At 44.3% G+C, this 9,769-nt stretch overlaps 1 long non-coding RNA gene across 1 annotated transcript; it reads left to right on the top strand.

The window, feature by feature from the left end:
- The first annotated feature begins 3,044 nt into the window (after nucleotides 1-3,044).
- Nucleotides 3,045-6,920, top strand: LOC141042399 (uncharacterized). The gene is made up of 3 exons (XR_012204983.1): nucleotides 3,045-3,696; nucleotides 3,812-3,937; nucleotides 4,046-6,920. It is a non-coding gene; the product is annotated as an uncharacterized lncRNA (long non-coding RNA).
- The last annotated feature ends 2,849 nt before the right edge of the window (nucleotides 6,921-9,769 follow it).

Here is a 9,769-nt window from a genome sequence, read left to right as displayed (position 1 = left end):
CTTTGGAGGTGCTCTGCATTTATGTTTTGCAGTCTCATAAAGGGTTAGCGAGATACCACTATTGTCATATTATATCATGGTTGTTTTGACAACGTGTTGCCGTTTGAGATATCTTATTATTGCTCGCTAGCTGATTATGTCATTGATATGAGTTAATATAATCTTTAAAAGTTATTGTCGGCATGGTTAGTTATAATGTTGACTGAAAACCTGGGTGTTGTTTAAGCTTATTTATGCAAACAAGAACAAAATAGTTCGTAAAAGTTTTTCTTTTTCACTTTCAGTTTATCAACTAAATTGCTTGAGGACAAGAAAAGGTTTAAGCTTGGGAGAGGTGATATGTCTCCAACGTATCTACTTTTTCTAACGCTTTTCCTCTTGTTTTGGACTCTAATTTGCATGATTTGAATGAAACTAACCCCGGGCTGACGTTGTTTTCAGCAGAACTACCATGGTGTTGTTTTTGTGCAGAAATAAAAGTTCTCGAAATGGAACAAAACTTTGCGAGAATTTTTTATACAATAAATAAGAATTTCTGGAGCCAAGATCCACCGGAGAGGGGCACCTGGGTGGGCACAACCCAGCAGGGCGCGCCCCCCTCTCCTGGCGCGCCCAGGTGGGTTGTCCCCACCTGGTGGCCCCGCAGACCCTGAAACCAACACTATAAAATCCTATTTTTCCAGAAAAAATCAGGGAGAAAGAATTATCGTGATCCACGAGATGGAGCCGCCGTCACCTCCTGTTCTTCATCGGGAGGCCAGATCTGGAGTCTGTTTGGGGCTCCGGAGAGGGGGATCTTCGTTCTTCATCATCACCAACCCTTCTCCATCGCCAATTCCATGATGCTCCCCACCAGGAGTGAGTAATTCCTTCGTAGGCTCGCTGGTCGGTGAGGAGTTGGATGATATTCATCATGTAATCGAGTTAGTTTTATTAGGGCTTGATCCCTAGTATCCACTATGTTCTAAGATTGTTGTTGCGATGACTTTGCCATGCTTAATGCTTGTCACTTTTGGTCCGGGTGCCATGAACTCAGATCTGAACCGTTTATGTTATCATAATTATATCCATGTTCTAGATCCAATCTTGCATGTTATAGTCACCTACTACGTGTTATGGTCCGGCAACTCCGGAGTGACAATAGTCGGGACCACTCCCGGCGATGACCGTAGTTTGAGGAGTTCATGTATTCACTATGTGTTAATGCTTTGTTCCGGTTCTCTATTAAAAGGAGGCCTTAATATCCCTTAGTTTCCAATAGGACCCCACTGCCACGGGAGGGTAGGACAAAAGATGTGATGCAAGTTCTTTCCATAAGCACGCATGACTATTTACGGAATACATGCCTACATTATATTGACGAACTGGAGCTAGTGCCGTATCGCCCTTGGTTATAACTGTCTCATGATGAATATCATCCAACAAGTCACCGATCCAATGCCTACGAATTTATCTTATATTGTTCTTGCTAAGTTACTACTGCTATTATCACTGTTACACTTGCTACAAAATTACTGCTATCACTGTTACCGTTACCATTGCTGCTGTCACTACTATCAAAACTATCACATTACTTTGCTACTGATTACTTGCTGCAGATAATTAATCTCCAGGTGTGGTTGAATTGACAACTCAGCTGCTAATACCTTCAAATATTCTTTGGCTCCCCTTGTGTAATAGCCTAATTTTTGGCCCTTTCTTTTTCTTTTGATTTTCTGAGGTTTTTGCCTGAGATTTCTTTTTCCGTGGCTATGTGGTCTGGAAACTGAAGAAGATGAACTCTTATTTGCTTCCAGAGTGGCTTGTCATACCCAAATCCTTCCCTAGACCTTTCCATTTTCATCCTAGCCCAAATCCCAATATTCTTTTTATTGGGGATATTCCTTTCTATTAAAGGAATAACTCAATTTGCCCTAGGTTGTGAAGCAACCTATATTTCCATCACTCCTAAAATCCCCAAATAATTCTCATAAATTGTTTGGAGTCATATATTTCTCAAATATGGCAAAATATTTCACTCGCCATATTTCCCATCATCCTCAAATAATTCTTTTTCTATTCTGTCCTGAATGGCAGATTGTGAAGCAAGTGCCATTTATCTTTGCCTAATTTACCCCAAACCTTTTGGACACTTTTTCCTGTCCAAATAATTGCCTCATGAAAAATTTCAACTTAATTTGCCTAGTAAATATTCCTGAGCAAATTTTCAAAGTTCCTGTCTCAGGGAATTGGTTGTGAAGGAAGTACTAGCTAGGTTAATCCAATTAATTTGAATTTTTGCATGGTCTTTCATATCATCAAATAAAAGCTCTCCACAAGATTTGAGCTCATGCTCTACATCCCTGTGAGCGCAGCTTCAAATCTTTGTTTCTTTCCAAAATTTCAGTTAGTGAAGCAAGTATATTTTATCTTGCTCCATAATGTCTGAAATTTTTTATGGGCAGAGACCATAGCTATGAAGGAAGTACTATTTTGGCTTGACAAAATGGCATGAAATTTTTATGGCACTCTCATATGCCCAAATCATCTAGCCTTTCCAAATTTCAGCTTAATCCAAGCTAGTATGTGAGTGATACTTCAAAGTTTGCTATTCTGGTCAGTATGGCACTTTGCACTACAAGTACTAGCTAAACCCCTCAGTATGCGCTAAAACCTTGTCATCTTACTCACCTTAGTGAGTGATCAACCCCAGTCAAATCTCAGTCTAAGCCTCCCGACCAATCTTCTGCAGAAGGCATCAAACACCTTGTTGTTCAGCTAGTTTGGAACCTCCTGCTTTTCTCTTCTTTGCCCCTGGACCGATTGGTTACCGCCTTTGGACTCAGGGAACTAAGGTCATTCTACTAGACATGGTCGGCCCGGCCAGAACGCGCCGGTTGAGCCAGCTCACGCGGTGACCACGGGTCGGACAGGCCAAATCTCGCGCTCTGCCAAACCGCGGCGCTGTGTTCGTCCGCTCCCCTCTGCCTCTCGCGTCCACATCATGTCCTCTAGCTCGCCCGTGCTCGTCTGCATCCTCCTGGATCAATGCCCAGTCCGGACTCGCCATGGTTTAGTCGCCATCGCCGCGCCCATGCCACAACGCGCCCCTGACCTCCATTGGCATCGAGCTAGAGCTCTCTAGAGCACGCCCGAACCCCTCCCGCGGCCTATATAAGGACCCTCGACACCTCCCGAAGCTCCCAAGCCTCTCCTCTTTCCTCCTCGACCACCGGAGTCCTCGGCCCCCTCCTTGTTTCGCCATTGCCGTCTCGGCCATCTCCGGAGTCGAGCTGCCCCGGCCAAGCCGAGCGTCCTCTAGCATCCCCTCCACGTCCACTGGCTCCCCCTCGTTCCGCTGAGCCGCCCCACCCACTTTCCCCCTCGCCGGAGCGGCCGCATCGCCGAAGAACCCCGTCGACCAAAGCTTCCTGTGCTCTCCATGGCGCCGCCCCTCCCCTCCTCCCCGCGGCTCCCCGGCGGCCGTACTCCCTCTGGATGGGTGCGGTTTTCCGCTGCGGTCCCGCCGGTGGCCTCGGCCGGGCCGGAGACGGCCGGAGCAGGCAGGCCCCCTCGCCGCCCCTCCCCTGCTCTGCCTCTGCTTCACGCGAGGAACAGGGCGAGCGGGAGCAAGGGGACGAGCGCCCGTGCCCCCTCCCCCTGCGCCTGGGACCCACGCGCGAGTTGCCCAGCGCCTTGCGACGTGGATAAGTGGAGGCACGTTTCCGTCTTTCCGCTTTTCTCTTCTGAAAGCGTATTCCATGGTATACGTTTTCCTTTGGAGGCAACTTAGTCTGTTGTTCTTCGGCTGAGAATACGTTTTCTTTTGCAGAAGGCGTAATCTGCCTGAAGGCGCTTTTAGTTTTTCCTCCCAGTGACCCGTTGGTGATGAAAATATTCACAGATTAGTCCTTCTTCTTCTACACCTCATAACTCCGCAACCGTAACTCCGATTGAGGTGAATCCAACGCCCACTTCTTCGTCTCGTCAAACCCGTTCTGTTGGAACCATTATCACTATGTTTCAACATTCTGAAAATGACCATTTTGCCCTTGCCCCTAATCAGCCCCCTCCGAGAGAGTACCCTTTTCGGTGATTCTTTCCGCGGTCGTTCCGCACTTCTCCCCGGAGCCTTCTTCATCCCCAGGCAAGCCACAACCACCATTTACATGATATCCATGCATAAGCATTGGTTTTCAACTTGAATCTTTAATAATTGTCTGTTTGTTTTGTTTCTGCGGTCGGTATTTTGGTTATGCTTATGGATCGGTGTTTACCGTCATGCTATGTTTTCTTGCACTCTGTTATTATGTTCTTCATGCTAGTATTACTTTAATATTGGCAATGTTTGGTAGTAGTACATGTTGGTGATGGTCTTCGGTGCCTGACTATCGTCTGTTTCGAGTACCGTTGTTATGCATGTTCCTTTGCATACAGTTGATTAAATACTTGCATGGTAGTTTTATCGTTATGTTATTGCATGGTATTTATTGTTGATTCTAGTGGTAATGTTATGCTATGGGTAGTGTTCTAGTTGTGATATCCATGCTCGTCAGTATGCCATGCTCATCTGGATAAATGGTTAAATGTTGTTGTCATGCTCGTTGATTGGGATGCACCCCCATGCTTATGTTGATATCAGGTTCATGCATTGTAGTTGCATCAGGTTATTTTATCATGACTCAACATATTGCATTCAAGTTTAACCGGATTAAATTGAACTTGAACAACTATTGGCTGAGTCATGGTGCCACCATATCGAGCTGACCAGTGCAACCACGTTTACCCTATGGGGGGGGTCCTAACTTGGTCTCTTGTCATGCCTCTCGCCGGTGCCTCCCGCGAGGGAAGGTTATGCGCGGGCGCTACCTTGGCCAGGTAGGACGGCATAAGCCTTGTGTGCCCATTGTTTTTGTAAGGATCCTTGTCCCCGTTTGGGACCGTTTTGCCACGATGGTGGCCGTTGGTGCCTTTGGTAGGCACGGGGCCACCCAGGACTTAGCCCAAAGGGGAGTTGGTCGGAGTGGCCGTGAGAGTGTCATGGCAGTAGGAAGGTTTTGTCGGAATGCCGTTGGTCCACCCGAATGGGAGTGCGAGGCCATGGGTTCCGTGGTGTGGGTACAGTGTGCTAACCTCTATAGAGTGTGTGTGTTAAATCTCTCGATAGCCGCGCCCACGGATAGTGGCCCAGTTCGTGTCAGTCACACTATGGGTCAACAGTAATACTAATGATGTGCTTAATAACAACCCTGGTTCGATGATGAAAGAAGTTGGTTGATATTTATGTGATCAAGAGAGGATCATTGTGGTATCGTGATTACCAACTTGTTTGATATTTGGGATGTTATGCGAAAGTCAAGGGTAATGGTCAAGCTCCTTGTGGTCATAAATGATTACTATGGTAGTGTTAATAGCAAGCTTGATTGGATCCTGAGATGATCGTGTGATGTCCGTGATGGTAAGTGATGCATGTGATGGTTACGATGTAACCCGAGCAGAGTAAGTTGGTGCATGATAGTTTCATCATGTTGCATGCTAGTCTCATTATGTTCATATGTTTATGCCATGTTCGTATTGTTCTAGCTGTATTATGTTATACATGCCATGTTGTTCCGATAGTATCGTGTTCATCATTGCTTAATAATCTGTAATTGCCATGCTATTGTTTGTCTTGATTGATTTGGTTGCTGTGAGCTTGCAAGTACATTCATGTACTGACCTGGCGTGTCATGCCAGTTTGCAGGTCATGCCGGATTTGATTGCTTGTTTGTCGTGGATCCCTTGTTTGCGAGCTAGGATAAGCGTTCCAGCCAGAGTCCATGCGGAGTGGAGTTCATCACCGTCGTCGTTGTTCCGCTGCCAGTAGTTATTCTGCTGCATCGTGTTGTTCTGCTGCTTGCATGGAGCAACCGTGGCAGGCGTAGTGTCGCCGTGCCGATGTAATCCCCTTGTACCCAATATAGCCTGCAATAAAGAGCTGATTTGTTCTATGCTAAGCAGTGCCGTATTCCAGAAGACTTCTCCTCGATCTCTGGACTGGAATACGGGGCGTTCCGGTTTCTCTGAGCCGGGGTGCCACACCTTGTGTCAAATCTATAATTTTGGGTTGAATACTCTACCCTCGAAAACTTTTGCGATCCCTACTTGTGGGTTATCAACATGTTTTTCCATTTCGGTTTTCGCTTGAGGACAAGCAAGGTCTAAGCTTGGGGGAGTTGATATGTCCGTTTTGCATCATGTTTTCCTACTGTTATTTATGATGTTTTTATCCATAATAATGCTTTTTGGAGTTATTCTAATGCCTTTTCTCTCATAATATGCAAGGTATACACAAAGAGGGAGAATTCCGGCTGTTGGAAATCTAGACCTGGAAAAGCTACGTCAGGCTACCTATTCTACACAATTCCAAACAAGCTGAAACTTCACGGAGAATTTTTATGGAATATATGAAGAATATTGGAGCAAATAAGTACCAGAGGGAGCCCACCAGGTGGGCGCAACCCACCTGGGCATGCCAGGGAGCCCAAGCGCGCCCTGGTGGGTTGTGCTCACCCAGGCCAACCTCTGGTGCCCATCTTCTGGTATATAAGTCATTTTGACCAATAAAAAAAAGGAGAGGACTTTCGGGATGGAGCGCCACCGTCTCGAGGCGAAACTTGGCCAGGAGCACTTTTGCCCTCCGGCGGAGCGATTCCGCCGGGGGAACTTCCCTCCCGGAGGGGGAAATCATCGTCCTCATCATCACCAACAACTCTCCCATCTTGGGGAGGGCAATCTCCATCAACATCTTCAACAGCACGATCTCATCTCAAACCGTAGTTCATCTCTTGTGTTCAATCTTGTCACTGGAACTATAGATTGGTGCTAGTGGGTGACTAGTAGTGTTGATTACATCTTGTAGTTGATTACTATATGATTTATTTGGTGAAAGATTATATGTTCAGATCCAATATGCTATTTAATACCCCTCTGATCTTGAGCATGATTATCATTTGTGAGTAGTTACTTTTGTTCTTGAGGTCACTGGAGAAATCATATTGCAAGTAATCATGTGAACTTGATATGTGTTCGATATTTTGATAGTATGTATGTTGTGATTCCATTAGTGGTGTCATGTGAATGTCGACTACATGAAACTTCACCATATTTGGCCCTAAGGGAATGCATTATGGAGTAGTAATTAGATGATGGGTTGCGAGAGTGACAGAAGCTTAAACCTCAGTTTATGCGCTATTCCGTAAGGGACCGATTGGATCCAAAAGTTTAATGCTATGGTTAGAATTTATTCCTAATACTTTTCTCATAATTGTGGATGCTTGCGGGAGGGTTAACCATAAGTAGGAGGTTTGTTCAAGTAAGAACATCACCTAAGCACCGGTCCACCCACATATCAAATTATCAAAGTACCGACATGAATCAAACCAACATGGTGAAAGTGACTAGATGAAAATCCCATGTACCCTCAAGAATGCTTTGCTTATCAAAAGAGACCATTTTGGCCTGTCCTTTGCCTCAAAAGGATTGGGCTACCTTGCTGCACTCTTGCTACTATTATCGTTATTTGCTCATTACAAATTATCTTGCTATCAAACTACTCTGTTACTTACAATTTTAGCACTTGCAGACATTACCTTGTTGAATACCACTTGTCATTTTCTTCTGCTCCTTGTTGGGTTCGACACTCTTACTTATCAAAAATAGCTACAATTGATCCCCTATACTTGTGGGTCATCAACGATGCAGCACAGCTACGGTAGGTATTTCCCTCAGTTTTGAAACCAAGATATCAATCCAGTAGGAGAACCAAGCAACACTATGTAAACGGTACCTACACACAAAGAACAAACACTTGCAACCTGACGCTTATAAGGGGTTGTCAATCCCTTTTTCGAGTAACAACGCCAGAGATTGTCAAGTTGACGCGATAAAAATTGTGTAGATTGGATAAATAGATCTCGATAAAACGCAGAATAAAATAAATAGCAAAAAAGTGCAGCAAGGAATTTTTGGGTTTTTGGAATAATAGATCTGAAAATAAAAGTGGCAAATAATAGACCGGAAAGCAAATATGATAAAGAATAGACCAGGGGCATAGATTTCACTAGTGGCTTCTCTCGAGAAAATAGCACACGGTGGGTAAACATATTACTGCTGGGCAATTGATAGAAGCTCGAATAATTATGACGATATCCAAGGCAATGATCAATATATAGGCATCACGTACAAGGTTAGTAGACCAACTCATGCATGCATCTACTACTATTACTCCACACATCGACCGCTATCCAACATGCATCTAGTGTATCAAGTTCATGGAGAAACAGAATAATGCAATAAGAACAATGGCATGATGTAGACGAGATCTATGTAGGAATAGCCCCCATCTTGTTATCCTTAATAGCAACGATACATGCGTGTCTTGCTGCCCCTTTCTATCACTGGGAAAGAACACCTCGCGATCGAACCCATCACAAAGCACCTCTTCCCATGGCAATAAAAATCAATGTAGTTGGCCTAACTAAACCAAAGATTCGAAGAAGAAATACGAGGCTATAAATAATCATGCATATAAGAGATCAAAAGAAGACTCAAATATATTCATGGATATAGATCTGATCATAAACTCAAAGTTCATCGGATCGCAACAAACACACCGCAAAAAAAGAGTTACATCAAATAGATCTCCAAGAGACCATTGTATTGAGAATCAAAAGAGAGATAGGAAGCCATCTAGCTATTGACTACGGACCCATAGGTCTATGATGAACTACTCACGCATCATCGGAGAGGCACCAATGAGGATGGTGAACCCCTCCATGATGGTGTCTAGATTGGATCTCGTGGTTCTAGAAATTGCGGCGGCTGGAATTGTGTTTCGTCGACTCCCCTAGGGTTTCTGGAATATTTGGCAATTTATAGGGTGAAGAGGCGGTGCGGGAGGTCACCGAGGGGGGAACAACTCCCCTGGGCACGCCTGGGCCTCCTGGCGCGCCCTGGTTGGTTGTTCCCACCTCGGGCCTCCCCTCTGGTACTTCTTTGGCCCATGTTGTGTCTTCTGGTCCAAAAAAATTCTCCAAAAGTTTCGCTGTGTTTGGACTCCATTTGGTACTGATATTTTGCGAAGTAAAAGACAAGCAAAAAACAGCAACTGGCACTGGGCACTATGTCAATAGGTTAGTCGCAAAAAATGATATAAAGTTGCTATAAAATGATTGTAAATCATCCGAGAATGATAATATAACAACATGGAACAAGAAAAAAAAGTATAGATACATTGGAGACGTATCAGCATCCCAAGCTTAATTCCTACTCGTCCTCGAGTACATAAATGATGAAAACAGAATTTTTCATCACATATTCTTTTCTTTTGTAGTGTGGACATTTCGACTTTTATATGGTTGAAAGCAATAGTCTAGTTTTGACATGAAGATTTCAATACTCAAGCATATCAACAAGCAAACATCTCTTTCAAAATTTCAACACTAAAAAAGTTACCCCCTAGCCCATCATGCTGAATTATTGATCCATTCATGAAACACACTCGCATATTAGATACATCCAATGCTCAAGTATGATCATAGTGCCCCTTAGTTGGTGCTTTATAAGAGAAGATGGAGACTCAAATAAAAAAATTGCATAAAGTAAATAGATAGGCCCTTCGCAGAGGGAAGTAGGGATTTGTAGAGGTGCCAGAGCTCAAAGCAAAAATTGAGAGATAATTTTTTGTGAGAGGCATACTTTTCTCGTCAACAAAAATGGCCGAGTAATTCCCTACACTTTCCATGCTAGA

Source organism: Aegilops tauschii, chromosome 3, assembly GCF_002575655.3.
Source record: "Aegilops tauschii subsp. strangulata cultivar AL8/78 chromosome 3, Aet v6.0, whole genome shotgun sequence".
Classification (NCBI taxonomy): Eukaryota; Viridiplantae; Streptophyta; class Magnoliopsida; order Poales; family Poaceae; genus Aegilops; species Aegilops tauschii.
The sequence above is the reverse complement of the archived record's forward strand: the minus strand, read 5'-3'. Positions and strand labels throughout refer to the sequence as shown.